Raw genomic sequence first — 13,487 nt, forward strand, 5'->3', positions numbered from 1 at the left:
CAGCAAGAAGCCCACTTGCTCCCGATCCCGCTCGTCGACCGACTTGACAAACAGCAAGACCCGGCTCGTGTCCAGGATGGTTCGGTCGAGCGCCGAAAGGCGCGCAAAGTTTTCCTCGAACTCCCGGAGGAGCGCCGACGCGTTTCTTCCCTTCCCCGGGGACTCCACCCATTCCATGAACCTTCGCTTCGAAAGCCGGAGCGCGTCGTCCAGCCCGTATTTCTCTAGGAGCCGACCTTCGAACTCCTCCCAGGTACGGCTCTCCGTCCGCACCTCGAGCACCTCCGCATGGATGCTCGGCATCGCTACTCGGGGAAATCCGGCAAGACGCCTTTCTTCCGGAATGTCCCGCATCAGCATCTCTGCACCGTAGGACGCCAAATACTTCGTGGCATCCTTCCCATCGAACCGGCCAATCGTGCCGACGACCGCCTCAATAGCTCTGTCGAGGGCACCGGTGCCCTCGCGCGCGTTTACAATCCGATCCACGGCCGAAGCCATGGCCTCTGCGAGATCCGCCCCCTTCATTTCCCACTCTTCTGCCGCCTCTTTCACGTCGGGTTCACCAAGATGTCGGGGTTACTACGCCCTTGCGTGTAGAAAGGAGGAGGGACCACGGGGGTCTCGAACCGAAGAGCAAGAGAGGGAGGAGTAAGAGAGAGAGACCCGATTACACAGAACCGAAGATCCGATTGCGCCGAACCGACGATTGCACAGGGACACGGCCCAACAAACCGAGATCACAAATAAACGCCGACGCAGATGGACGCAACAACGAGAGATATGTACTTATGAATGCAAGAAAATAACAGACTAAAGTATTACAACCCACGGTGGGGCACAAAATAGGTACTAACGAAAACGAACAGGGCGGCGAACAGCTGCCGACCCCTGTATGTCGCGACGCACAGAAAGGGAAAACAGGTCGGAGGTGCTGCAGGACGCACTCGGGGCGTTCCACGGAACAGCGCAAGCCTCCTCGAAACCTGCACAGGTACGCGATGGAGCAGAAGACAGAGAGAGCAGGAGTGAGAGAGAAGCTCCGAAATCGGTTCGGCAGCACTTCGTCCTCTCCGCGGGAGATCCCCCACTTCTATTCTTCCTCTTCCTTTTATAGCCCGTCAAGAGGCCGTTTGGCATTAACTGCATACCAACCGAATCTACCCACCTAGGATCCTCGTATGTACCTACTTCGTCCTTAGGTACTTCTTGGCGCGCGTGTGTGTGTAGAGCCGTTTCCCACGCCTTGCTCCTCCGATTCCTCTTGTGGGCGGTTTTCTTCACGACAACGTAACATATGTTCATGAACGTAATACGTAATTGAGGTATTAACCTCGTACGCATACGATACTCATCACATATTATTAATATGTCAAACGAGGTATTGACCTCGTGAACATATGTAAACGTTTTAGATAATCAATTAAAGACCACTACAACATCATTGACTTAATGAAAACAAATGACATATAAACTAAACACATGATTAGATGGGAGAAGAGAGAATAGAAAAAAAATTCTGGAAAGAGTTACCGAAGTTCTTTGTTGATCGTTGTCTAGATCAAGGCCGACCGCACATCGATCGATCACCATCAATCAAACGACAAATGAAAAACAAAGAAACATTAGTACATAAATCTGATACCAAATATTAGAGATCTTAATACTAAAGTAAGCTTAAGATAAGGATAAACAAATGATAGATAGAAAGGAGAAAGAGAAAGAAGGGTGCCGATCCACCCGACCACCCCCGAGTGAAGGGATCAAGACGGACTCGAGCCTCGATCGGCGTCCCATACCACCGCCGTGGCGTCGAGTCGTACCTGGTGCTGGCGCGCTCGCTACAAGAGTTGACCCACCACAAGAGCAGAGTCTCGATGTAGTCAAAAGATGATCAAATGAGGATAGCTAGGCCTCTTATTTATAGCGATACCCAAGGCCCCCAAGCAAGTTCACACTTGACCTAATGGGTTGTCTCAATCCCGAGAATTAAAAGTAATCCTCCCCTTCTTTACACTCTCGTTTAACCCTCACACTTATCCACGTGTATAGAATACTACGGTAAATTCTCACCACGGGATATTAAATGGTCATGCCCGTAACACAAAGAATCTGGTTCATCACAACAGTAAGGTGTTACAGTAAGCACATCGACGTTCGGTATCACTTTGTTCGGGACTGTGTAACTTCAGGGAAGCTCGGCCTCGAGAAGATCTCCACAACCGACAACATAGCAGATAATATGACCAAGTGTCTTGCGACTTATTGATTTCGGTCACTTTGACACCATATGGTCTTAAGGAGTATGCAGTCCGATCGAGTAGGACAAAAGAGATAGCATCTCTTTGTATAACTTGTATCTTTTGTTTTATATTATAGGTCTCTCCTTAGTGTATACACCCATTACAGGGGAGTGTTGAACACGGGTGTCTAATGGTTGTATTCACACTATCTCTTGGACAAACTAGGTTTAGGACGATTCTGTAAATATGTCAAAAGGTAGTTGCCCTAGCTTAGTTGGTATATAATTGACTTTGTAAGCTAGCTTGTAAGGTGGTTGTTGCCTCCATCTTGTTGTAACTCTCTTTGAAAGAAATGAGAGCAAATATTTCAGAGAGGAATATTGTCCCTCAAATCACGACCTTGAAAGATATGCCATATGGAGCCATGTGCCACAATTAACTAACACACATTGATGTGTGTGTCTTCTCTCAATCACTTTTCACTCCACACATCAACACATGCTCTCGTGTACCTTCCCCCTTTCTCTTCCACGTGTGCTTGTGTAGCTTGGTGCACATCACACCCTTCCCTTTGCACTTTATTTAGGTGCATGTGCAACAATCCCATCATATGTGCATACATTGCACATAACCATTTTGCCCCTTTTCCCCGATTTTCTCACGGTTGCTGCACATCTTCATGACAACGTGCAAGCGCAACAAGGGAGAATTCAAGATGCATAGAGAAGATCTTGCCGAGATAAACTCCAACCATGGACCATCATTCCATGTTCTCAATCTATAATAATATATCAGTCCATAGTCTTGTTTGTTTTAATCAACGATCTTCAATCCTAGCCCTTGAATCTCATCCTCTTCTCCAAGATCTCTTCTGATCTTCTGTTTATCTTATCGTCATCTTGTTCATTGCACATGGCCTCTTTGCATTCATACACTTGCATACACACATTTTCTATTGTTGAATCCATACATACCAAAGCGCATTCATCCCATTTGTGACAATTCTTGAAAGAGTTTTGTTTCTAGTTTTTCTTCCTTTAGTATCCTTTAGGATACAACACTATGTTTTGTGAGCCTAATTTGACTCTTTAAACTTCTTTCGCTTACATTTGTGTTTAATTGCAATGGAGGGTTTATGTTATTTTGCTACTAGTGAGTGTTAGGGGTTGGTTGGCCTTGGGTGAGGATGAGGTAAGGGTCCCAGGTCTAGGTAAGGAGGAGATAATTCACATTAGGGTATTCCAAACATATTGGTTTCAATCACTAAATGTACGATTGAGCTATACTCGATTATCTCGTTGCATTCCAATGTTCTGGTCACATTTATGCTTACCATGAGAGTTTACACAAAACTCTATCACAAGCTTTGAACATTGGTAAAAAATTATCGTCGGTAGTGGCACCAAAAGATGTGTGAGTTTAGGGTTTCCTTCCAAATACCATTCTTCACCTATTATATATAGGGATGGATCATTAGATGGGGTAAGATGAACTTCTACCCTAATGCTGGTGACATGGGTATAGCACTTAGGTAAGTTTCAATTAATTAAGCATTTTTGCTCTCAATACTAATCAAGATACATATAAGTTTCTTAAACAACTTAATCTGCATGTTTAATTAATTATAAGAACTGGGGGACTAGGAAATATGTACAAGTGAGGCCACACATCTTATGAAGAAGTGTTTTAAGACTTTGGAACATACTTAGATGGGAAGGGTCGAGCATTAAGGAATGAGAGAGAAGGATTAAGAGATTAATTAAGCGCAGGATTAATTAATCACGAAGGAAGTATGAAAAAAGAGAGAGGTTAACGGTTGGGTTTGATCTGATTAGTCTTAAATATTTGCATTGATTGCCATTAGGCTAGGCCTTTTCACACCTTCTAAGTATATGTATCCTATCTCTGTTCGGTTTTGTTCTTCTTATTCAAAGAGAAGCCGTTACAGAGAGCATGACTCTTCAATTTCCATCGTTTCTTTCAATTAAATTTATTTTTTTAAACCTCAGTCAGGATGCATCAGCAGCAGCCGCAGCAGAGACTGATGAAGCCACCATCGCCCACTTCTTGATTTATTAAAGATGCAGAAGAAATCATCTGGTAATGCAATCCTATCGAATTCTCTCCTTCTTCTTTCTTTGTCTCCAATGTTAATCTTCTTCATCATCAAATATTTTTCACCCATTCCTCATGACGAAGAAATTGTTTCCATTTTAATGAAGTTATCATAAGGATTTGGATAAAACATGAAACAGGGCACAGTTTATTATACAATACCAGAGAAGAAGAAGAAGAAGAAGAAGAAGAAGAAGAAGTGTTTGTTGCTAGTTTGTATATTACACAAAGAAAAAGAAGTGCAATATTATGGATGGGCAGCCCCAATACATCCGGGGCATGGAGTCAGGAGGCCACACAAGTGTCCGGGTGGGTGCTGATATGGCCGGCCCCGGTGTCCTGCCAATGGCTGCCCAAACTGCACCAGTTTCTCCTCAACCTCAATTCATAAGAGGTACCGAGTCACCATCTTCGGAGAATGCAAGCTCTTGGGATATTCTCCGAAAGGCCAAGACAAATGATGAAGAATCTCAACTTGGTTTATTTCGACAATTAGATCCTAAAAATGAAGAAGAAGAATATGATGATGAGATTAACAAGAATATCGAGGTGAAGAAGGGCTCCCCAGAAGCATTGAAGAAATGGAAGACTGTCACTCTAGTGTTGAATGCTACTCGTCGGTTCCGATGTTCGGTTCATGCAAATTTTGATGAAAATGAGAAACAGAAGCAAGATACAGCCCCAGAGATGCTCCAAAAAGAAGCCCCCACATGCCAACCTGCCTTATCACCAATGTCAGATGGATTCAAGATGTCTGCTACCCAATTGACAGATCTAATTCGAAACCGAGACTTGGACAGTCTCCGGCATCTTGGTGATGCCCCAGGGATTTCTGCCTGCCTTCACACTGAGCTTGAGAGAGGCATCGAAGGCTCAGTTTCAGACCTTGAGAATCGCAAACAAGCATTCGGATCCAACACTTACCCTCAGAAGCCCCCGCGTTGGTTCGTGTCTTTCTTGTGGGATGCTTGCAAGGACCCCACCCTCATGATCCTTATGGTATGTGCTTTGGTCTCTCTGGTGTTTGGCATACGTGGTCATGGATGGAAAGAAGGATGGTATGATGGTGCTAGTATTGCTTTCGCAGTTATTCTGGTTGTTTTTGTGACATCAACCAGTGATTACAAGCAATCTCTGCAGTTCCGAGCTTTAAATGAAGAGAAGCGAAATGTCCAGGTTCAGGTGATGAGAGGAGGCCGGAGACTCACAGTTTCAATCTTCGACATAGTTGTCGGAGATATAGTTATCCTCAGGATCGGAGACCAGGTCCCGGCTGATGGGATCTTTGTGCAAGGCTATTCATTGACAATTGACGAGTCAAGCATGACCGGAGAAAGCAAGCCAGTAAATGTGAATGCTACCACAAAACCGTTTCTACTCTCAGGTTGCAAAGTCAGTGATGGGTTTGGGACCATGCTTGTCACTGGGGTTGGAGTGAATACCGAATGGGGCCAACTCATGGCAGTCATTGGAGAAGAAATACACGAAGAAACACCCCTCCAGGTTCGTCTCAACGGTGTAGCTACTTTTATCGGAAAGATCGGATTGATAGTAGCTATGCTTGTGCTCCTCATTCTTGTCATTTTTTACTTCATCGGGCATGAAGATGGTTCGAATAACTCCGGACGATTCAAGGCTGGAAAGACCTCAGCTAGTGATGCTGTGAACAGTGTAGTAGATATCTTCGCTATCTCCGTCACTATAATAGTTGTTGCAGTGCCGGAAGGTTTGCCATTAGCGGTCACCCTTACGCTTGCCTACTCGATGAAGAAAATGATGGTGGATAGAGCCCTTGTGAGGAAACTATCAGCTTGTGAGACCATGGGTGGAGCTACATGCATTTGTACCGATAAAACAGGCACTCTTACGCTCAACCAAATGAATATTGTGAAAGCATGGGTAGCCGGAGATTTCCGAACCGATAGCCTCCTACGAAAGCATATTGTGCCGGATGTGTTCGACCTCCTCCTTGAAGGCTTAGCTCAAAATAGTAGTGGTAATGTCTTTATTCCACCACAGCCTTCTACAGAGCCTGAGGTGACAGGGTCCCCCACGGAGAAGGCAGTGCTAATGTGGGGGCTCAAGCTCGGAATGGATTTCGAGAAGATAAGAGCTCGGACTGTGATTGTGCAAGTCGAGGCGTTCAATTCAACTAAGAAACGTGGGGGTGTGGCCGTTCAATCCGATGTGGGGAAGGTTCGAGCTCACTGGAAAGGAGCAGCCGAGATTGTGCTACATGAGTGTGAATCGACTGTACTAGAAGACAGCTCCACAATCCCCATTACTGAATGCAAAAGACAGGATCTCCTTCGAGTCATCGAAGGCATGGCGAGTGAGAGCTTGCGATGCATCGCTTTTGCATACCGAGATATCACCAAGGAACAATGCGACACAACAAAGGGGGAGTGGAAGATTCCGGAATCGGGCCTGTGCTTGATAGCCATGGTAGGAATCAAGGACCCTTGTAGGCCAGGTGTGGTAGAGGCTGTGAAGATTTGCCAAGATGCCGGTATAAGAGTAAGGATGGTCACTGGTGACAACATTTTCACGGCAAAAGCGATTGCAATTGAGTGTGGAATCCTCGGTGAAGTTGGGATCGCCATTGAGGGCCCCACCTTCCGAAACTATAACGATGAAGAGAGAAAGGCAAAGCTCCATGACATTGTGGTAATGGCTCGATCCTCGCCCTCCGATAAGTTACTCATGGTGAAGACATTACGAGAAATGGGTCATGTAGTGGCTGTGACTGGTGACGGGACCAATGATGCCCCCGCATTGCACGAAGCGAACGTTGGTCTTGCAATGGGCATCCAAGGCACAGAAGTTGCTAAAGATAGCTCAGACATCATCATACTCGATGACAATTTCGCATCGGTCGTGAAGGTCGTGAGGTGGGGCCGATCCGTATATGCTAACATACAAAAGTTCATTCAATTTCAGCTTACGGTGAATGTGGCTGCGCTAACTATCAACTTTGTGGCTGCTGTCTCGTGTGGCCATGTCCCGCTGAATGCCGTCCAACTCTTGTGGGTGAACCTCATCATGGATACACTAGGTGCACTAGCCCTAGCCACCGAGCCGCCTTCGGATGAACTCATGAGCATGCCACCCATCACTCCGAAAGCTCCCATCATCTCCCCAATCATGTGGAGAAACATCCTTGGACAAGCCCTCTACCAAATCATCATCCTCTTGGTGCTCCAGTTTCGAGGAAAGGATATCTTGAGGCTGACCCAATCGAATGCCGAGCAAACCAACATGACCATTATCTTCAATGCCTTCGTCTTGTGCCAACTCTTCAATGAGGTGAATGCTAGGAAGCCAAACAATATCAACATCTTCGAAGGGCTCACCGACAATCACTTGTTCATCGGGATCATGTTCACCACTTTGTTTCTTCAGGTCATCATCGTCGAATTCCTCAACAAGTTTGCAACGACAATTAGCCTCAAGTGGCAACAGTGGCTCATATCCATTGCCATTGGATTTATAAGTTGGCCCCTTGGTGCCATTCTAAAGATCCTCTTTACCGAGAACCGGATCCGTTCAATTCAAGTGTTGTATGCTTACCTCAAGTCTCGGAGCCACCACTTACCATAGATGACAAATATACATTACAAATTAATGATACACACGATCATTTACAACAATATTGCCTCTTCTTGCGAACCGAAATTCAAAGTTGTACACAATCCTCTATAGTTGGTCAACTTGGTTGCCTTCATAGATGAGAATGTAAATAGTTTTGTCACTCATCGGTGAAAGAGCACCACAAATGTGCACACACAAATGTGCACACTTCACCACAAATGTGCACACTTCACACCAATTTTTATTGTTGATCTATATTCCGTAGTGGAGGAACAAAAGGAAGGAAAGTATCAAGTTCCACTAAATTTGTATATTATAAATACTTACTTGACGTTGCTAATAGCAATATTCAAAGTTGTATATAAAAAATGTATTCCACTTATCAAGCTTCTGGTGAAGTTCAAATGAGTGATGTAATTCATCCATGTGTACGCAAAAAGTATTGTTCCTTATTTGTAATACCATACTTGTAATGCCAGACATTGTTGAACCCAACAAGGATCATGAGTCATGACCATCCGTGACTAAAGCAAATGCGCCAATGATCACACCATGGAGCCAATCAACATAACATTTGGACAAACAAATATAAAGTTCTATTCATGCTCTAGTTGTGAAAAGTCAAATCTTCCAAGGTGTCTTGTGCTTGAAATTTCCCAAAACACCTTTTATAGACATTCAAACTTGTCCATTGTGTTTGCATAAATACCTTTTGCCATTTCATCTTACATTTGTTGTGTTGGCATGTCTATTCATGATGTGTTCACATAAATACCTTTCACCATTTCATCTTAAATTAATACTATGAAGCAAGCAATGGTTTATCTTTTGCATGTTTGGCAACTTTATTCTTGTGCCTATAGGCATGTATCAAGTCTAAGCATCATGTTCAACTAGTAAACAATCGATGAGCATAGGTCCCTTGTTTTCTCTATGGCATGCAATTTAATTGAGGCAAGGAAAGATCTTGTTTTATTGTGTGACCATTTGTATAAACCATCGAAATCGTGGTATCTAACGTAGCCGTTGTAAAACCCTAATTTGTAAGATAATCTTTGTATATTTTGCCCATATTTTTTTATCTTAATCGCGTGTTAATCATCATTCAAGTCATCGCTCATATAAAGTCCGAAGACCTTGGTCGACATGTCTTTTCAGAACAAAGTTTTGTCCAACGAGTGTTTGTTTGACGAGTAAAGGTTGGCAAGACCTTTGGTCGGCGAGTCCTAAGGTTTATGAGCCCTTAGATTGACGAGCTCCAAAGGTCGACGAGTGGGAAAAGTCAATGAGCGAGAAAGGTTGAAGAGGGAAAAAGGTTGACGAGTCCTTTGGTCGATGAGCTTGTTCAACAAGCTTGTCCAATGAGCAAGAGTTTTCGACAAAAGGACAACAAGAGGACAAAAAATCTTAATGAAAAAGAAGCTAAAGTGTTTCTAGAAGTGATTTTCATAGTTTTTTAACTAAGGGCTTATCCCCTCACATTGGGGTTGTCATTGGCCTAAACCTCTAGGAGCAATTTTGTTGTATTACATTAAGTTTATTATCCATGTTGATGCCAATGTCTTCTTGGGTCATGCTACAGAGTATGGGTACTTAACATGCATGACGAAAACCTGTGATGTGTACACTCATAGTTGTATGGTATCCTTGGAAATTTGGGCAACGCATGTTTTCTTACACCATGTATCTGGTAGTTTCTCATCTCACGATGCTTGTGGTCCAAGGTGGGAGGTGTAAAGAGGAATATAGAGTGAAGGAACTACACTCACTAGTGATTAGTATGTTGCCATGCAACGGTTGGTTGTACAACACTCTTTTAATCTATTTATAAGTTTTACATATGATATTTCTATTGGTTCGCACTAATAAAGTTTTTCATTCGAAGAATTTAATCCCTTAACATTTTTCTCAAATCTTGTCTTAAAAGCAAAATGATCAATGTGGTTCCATTTCATCCATTTTCGAGCAAAGGTTTTGAGGAAATATTTGTGCACAGAGATAATTTCATTTAGGATTTCTTTATGAAGGATGTGGGCCCACTTCTTGACTTGTTTATCGAGGATCAACCATAAACCTCGTACTTGAATCATGTTTGAGAAGGGCTCAAAGGCTCGATAGACTTGTTCGACTCACTTAATGTATCATGTGTGTCTCCTTCCCAATATACTTTCGCAACATCATACTTATGTGGGTAGATTTACCTTGATTGCTAGATAATCATTGTGAAGTCACGGTGTGTTGTTGCCTTTGGACCATTGTAGTTGCTAGTGAGTCCATTGTTTGGCCTAAAGTTGTTTGAAACATATTGTCTCCATTCCTAAATAATTTAGCGCCATCATGCTTATGTGGGTGGATGTGGTTGCTAGAGAATCGATGTTATGGCATTGTGTGTTGTTGCCCTTGAGGCTTGGACCATCATAGTGTTAATGAGTGTGTTTCTTGGCACGTGTTGCTATGTCCATGGAATTCTACCCGCCAAGGATGTTGCATGTGGGTAGTACATTATACCTTCTGGTCCAACATCTTGTTGATGAATGGAGGTCTCTATTTGAGGTGGTCAAAATATCCTATTCTAAGATTTCCTCCTACCACTAAGGGTGGTTTGGGAGAAATATCTCTCTTTCATCATTCCTTTCGTTCAACCCAAGTTGGACTTCTTGGGCTATTGTATATGAGAATTTCTCTTTTAGGTAAGAGGTAAATTTATATTGCGAGTGGAAAATATTTTCATTAATAAGGATATTATTTTTGGTAAGGTTGATCAGTATTCACTCATCGAAGGTGAACTCTAATCATTTATTGAAAATCTAGGAGACATTAATGTTTTAGCACTCATTGAAAATTGAACTTGAACGATTCCTCGAAAATCTAGGACTTGTCGAAGGTAGAATTTGATGATCGTTGATGTTGATTCATCAAAGTTGAGCTTTGAGCTTTGATGATTTGTTGAAATCGACGATTCCTCGAAGTTTTAGCACTCATTGAAGTTGAAGTTCAACAATTAGGCGAAAATTTAGGACCTATCAAAGGTAGACTTTGATGATTCATTGAAGTTGAACTCATCGATGTTGACTTATCAAACTTGAGTTTCGATGATTTGTTGAAAGTCTACGATTTATCAAAGTTTTAATGCTCATTGATGTTGAGCTTCAAAGATTTGTGGAAAATCTAGAACTCGTCGAAGTTCGCTTTGATTATTTGTCAAAGTTCTAGTGGTTAGGTGGTCTTAAATGCCATGAGGTGGGTGTTATGTCGAGAAATCAGCCTTGTCAACCGTCTTTAAGCCTTGATATCCCCAACTTCAAGGTAAGGTTTTGTATCATTGATTAGCTAAACAAAATACTAATGACACGAAAAAAAAATTACCCCACTAAACAACAATTAAAATTTTGTGTGGAACCGTCATTCACACCACTATTTTGTATGCCTTGGAATCTTATTAAAAGTTTGATCGGGCACTTGTTGACACCCACAACATACCAATTGTTTAGTAAAAAGGTTGGTTCTACCTACTTAACATAAAACATGAATATAATACTTGTTGGAAGCAATGTCGTCAGTGCGGAAGATCAAGAAGCACTCGATTCCTGTTTATTCCCTGTGTATGACAGTTTCTATGTCGTTGCACAGAGAGAGAGAGAGAGAGAGAGAGAGAGAGAGGCACAAAAGAGTCTTTATTTCATAAAGAAGAATAATACAACAACCAACCTCACAAAGAGGTTACAAGGTCACTATATATAGTGACCGACTTAGGGCAACTACCCTTTATGCTAATTACATAAATGGCCGAAACGGGATGGTGTGAATACGTCCATTATACACATGTATTCGACACTCCCCCGTAATGGGCGTATACATGGGTTATCTAAGATTACAGGTATAGACTTAGGTTCTCGGACATATCAGCTTTGTTCGAGTCGGCAGGGTCCGAAGGCAGAAGACCGAACTGGTCGGGTCGGAACAGTTGAAGCCGATCATTAAGGAACTGATGTCGGTTGTCGGGAACCATCCTGCTCTGTGTCCGGCTCTAACCGGACTGGTTTGTCGTTACGCCCATCTGATGCCGAAGAGACCGAAAACGGTCTGCCGAAAGACACTTGGTCATTCCATCTGCGACATTGTCGGTTGTGGATATTTTCTCTAGACCGATTTTCCCTGAAATGACGCAGTCCCGAACGAAGTGATATCGAACGTCGATATGTTTGGAGGCGTTGTGGTGAACCGGATTTTTCGACAAGGCAACAGCACCTTGACTGTCGCTGTAGACAACTGGAGCCGAGTCATGTTCGACTTGTCGAAACGTGTGCGCCAGCCGACCGAGCCACAAAGCTTCTTTTACTGCGTCGGACGCAGCTACATATTCTGCTTCGGTCGTTGAGGTCGCTGTGCACTCCTGAAGTTTCGACTTCCACGAGATTGCTCCATTGCCGAATTTGAAGCAGTATCCGGTTGTTGATTTCCGACTGTCTATACAGCCGGCGAAGTCCGAGTCGGTGTAACCGACTACGCCTGAGGTTCGGTTCGGACCGAAAAGAATGCCGTGATCTTTTGTGCCAGCCAGATATCTGAACACATGCTTGACTGCGTTCCAATGCGATCGGCCAGGATTGTGCATAAATCTGCTAACGACTCCTACGGCATGAGAGATATCAGGCCGTGTCGCGACCATCAGGTACATAAGGGAGCCGACTGCCGGTGCATACGGTACCGACTTCATATCTTCCCCCTCCGAACCGGATGTCGGGCAGTCTCGCTGAGAGAGCCGAAGATTCATAGGGAGCGGGGTTGAAGCAGATTTGGCTGATTGCATGTTGAAGCGTTCCAAGACACGTCCGATATAGTCGGTCTGAGACAAAAAAAGATGTCGTTTATCGCGATGCCGACTAATCTTCATGCCAAGGATGTGTCGTGCCGGACCGAGGTCCTTCATGGCAAACTTCAACCGCAGTTGCCGAACGAGATCGGCAAGTTCGCCCGCGTGGCGTCCAGAAATTAGCATGTCGTCCACGTAAATGATGAGGAAGATGGGTGATCCATCTTGAGATGTATTGGTGAAGAGACAATGGTCCTCATCGCTTTTGGAGAAGCCGATCGATTGGATGAAGTCGTCGAACTTCTTGTACCATTGTCGCGGTGCCTGTTTGAGGCCGTATAGACTCTTCCTGAGTCGGCAGACTAGATGTTCTTGGCCGGTCGCCACGAAGCCTTTTGGCTGCTCCATATAAATTTCCTCCTCGAGATCACCATGGAGGAAGGCTGTTTTGACATCTAGCTGAATCAGCTCCAAGTTGTCGGCTGCCACTACGCCGAGTAGGAAACGAAGGGTTGTCATTTTCACCACTGGTGAAAAGATCTCGTCGAAGTCGACGCCATATTCTTGTCGGAAGCCCTTCGCAACTAATCTGGCCTTGTACTTTGGGGTGGTCGAATCAGACGTCTCTTTTAGTCGATAAACCCACTTGCAAGGAAGAGCACGTCGGTTCCTAGGTAATTCGACCAGATCCCAAGTCTTGTTTGCCCGGATGGAGTGCATTTCCG

General features: G+C 43.9%; 1 pseudogene across 1 annotated transcript; it reads left to right on the plus strand.

The window, feature by feature from the left end:
• Nucleotides 1-4,261: 4,261 nt before the first annotated feature.
• Nucleotides 4,262-8,118, plus strand: LOC147851149 (calcium-transporting ATPase 10, plasma membrane-type pseudogene; annotated as a pseudogene). Its single transcript, XR_015531636.1, has 2 exons — nt 4,262-4,343; nt 4,499-8,118. The product of XR_015531636.1 is annotated as a calcium-transporting ATPase 10, plasma membrane-type pseudogene (transcript).
• The last annotated feature ends 5,369 nt before the right edge of the window (nt 8,119-13,487 follow it).

The sequence above is a fragment of the Azolla caroliniana genome, unplaced genomic scaffold (genome assembly GCF_043228905.1).
Source record: "Azolla caroliniana isolate FFs.n. ecotype wild unplaced genomic scaffold, voAzoCaro1.0.p SCAF_20, whole genome shotgun sequence".
In the NCBI taxonomy this organism is placed as follows: Eukaryota; Viridiplantae; Streptophyta; class Polypodiopsida; order Salviniales; family Salviniaceae; genus Azolla; species Azolla caroliniana.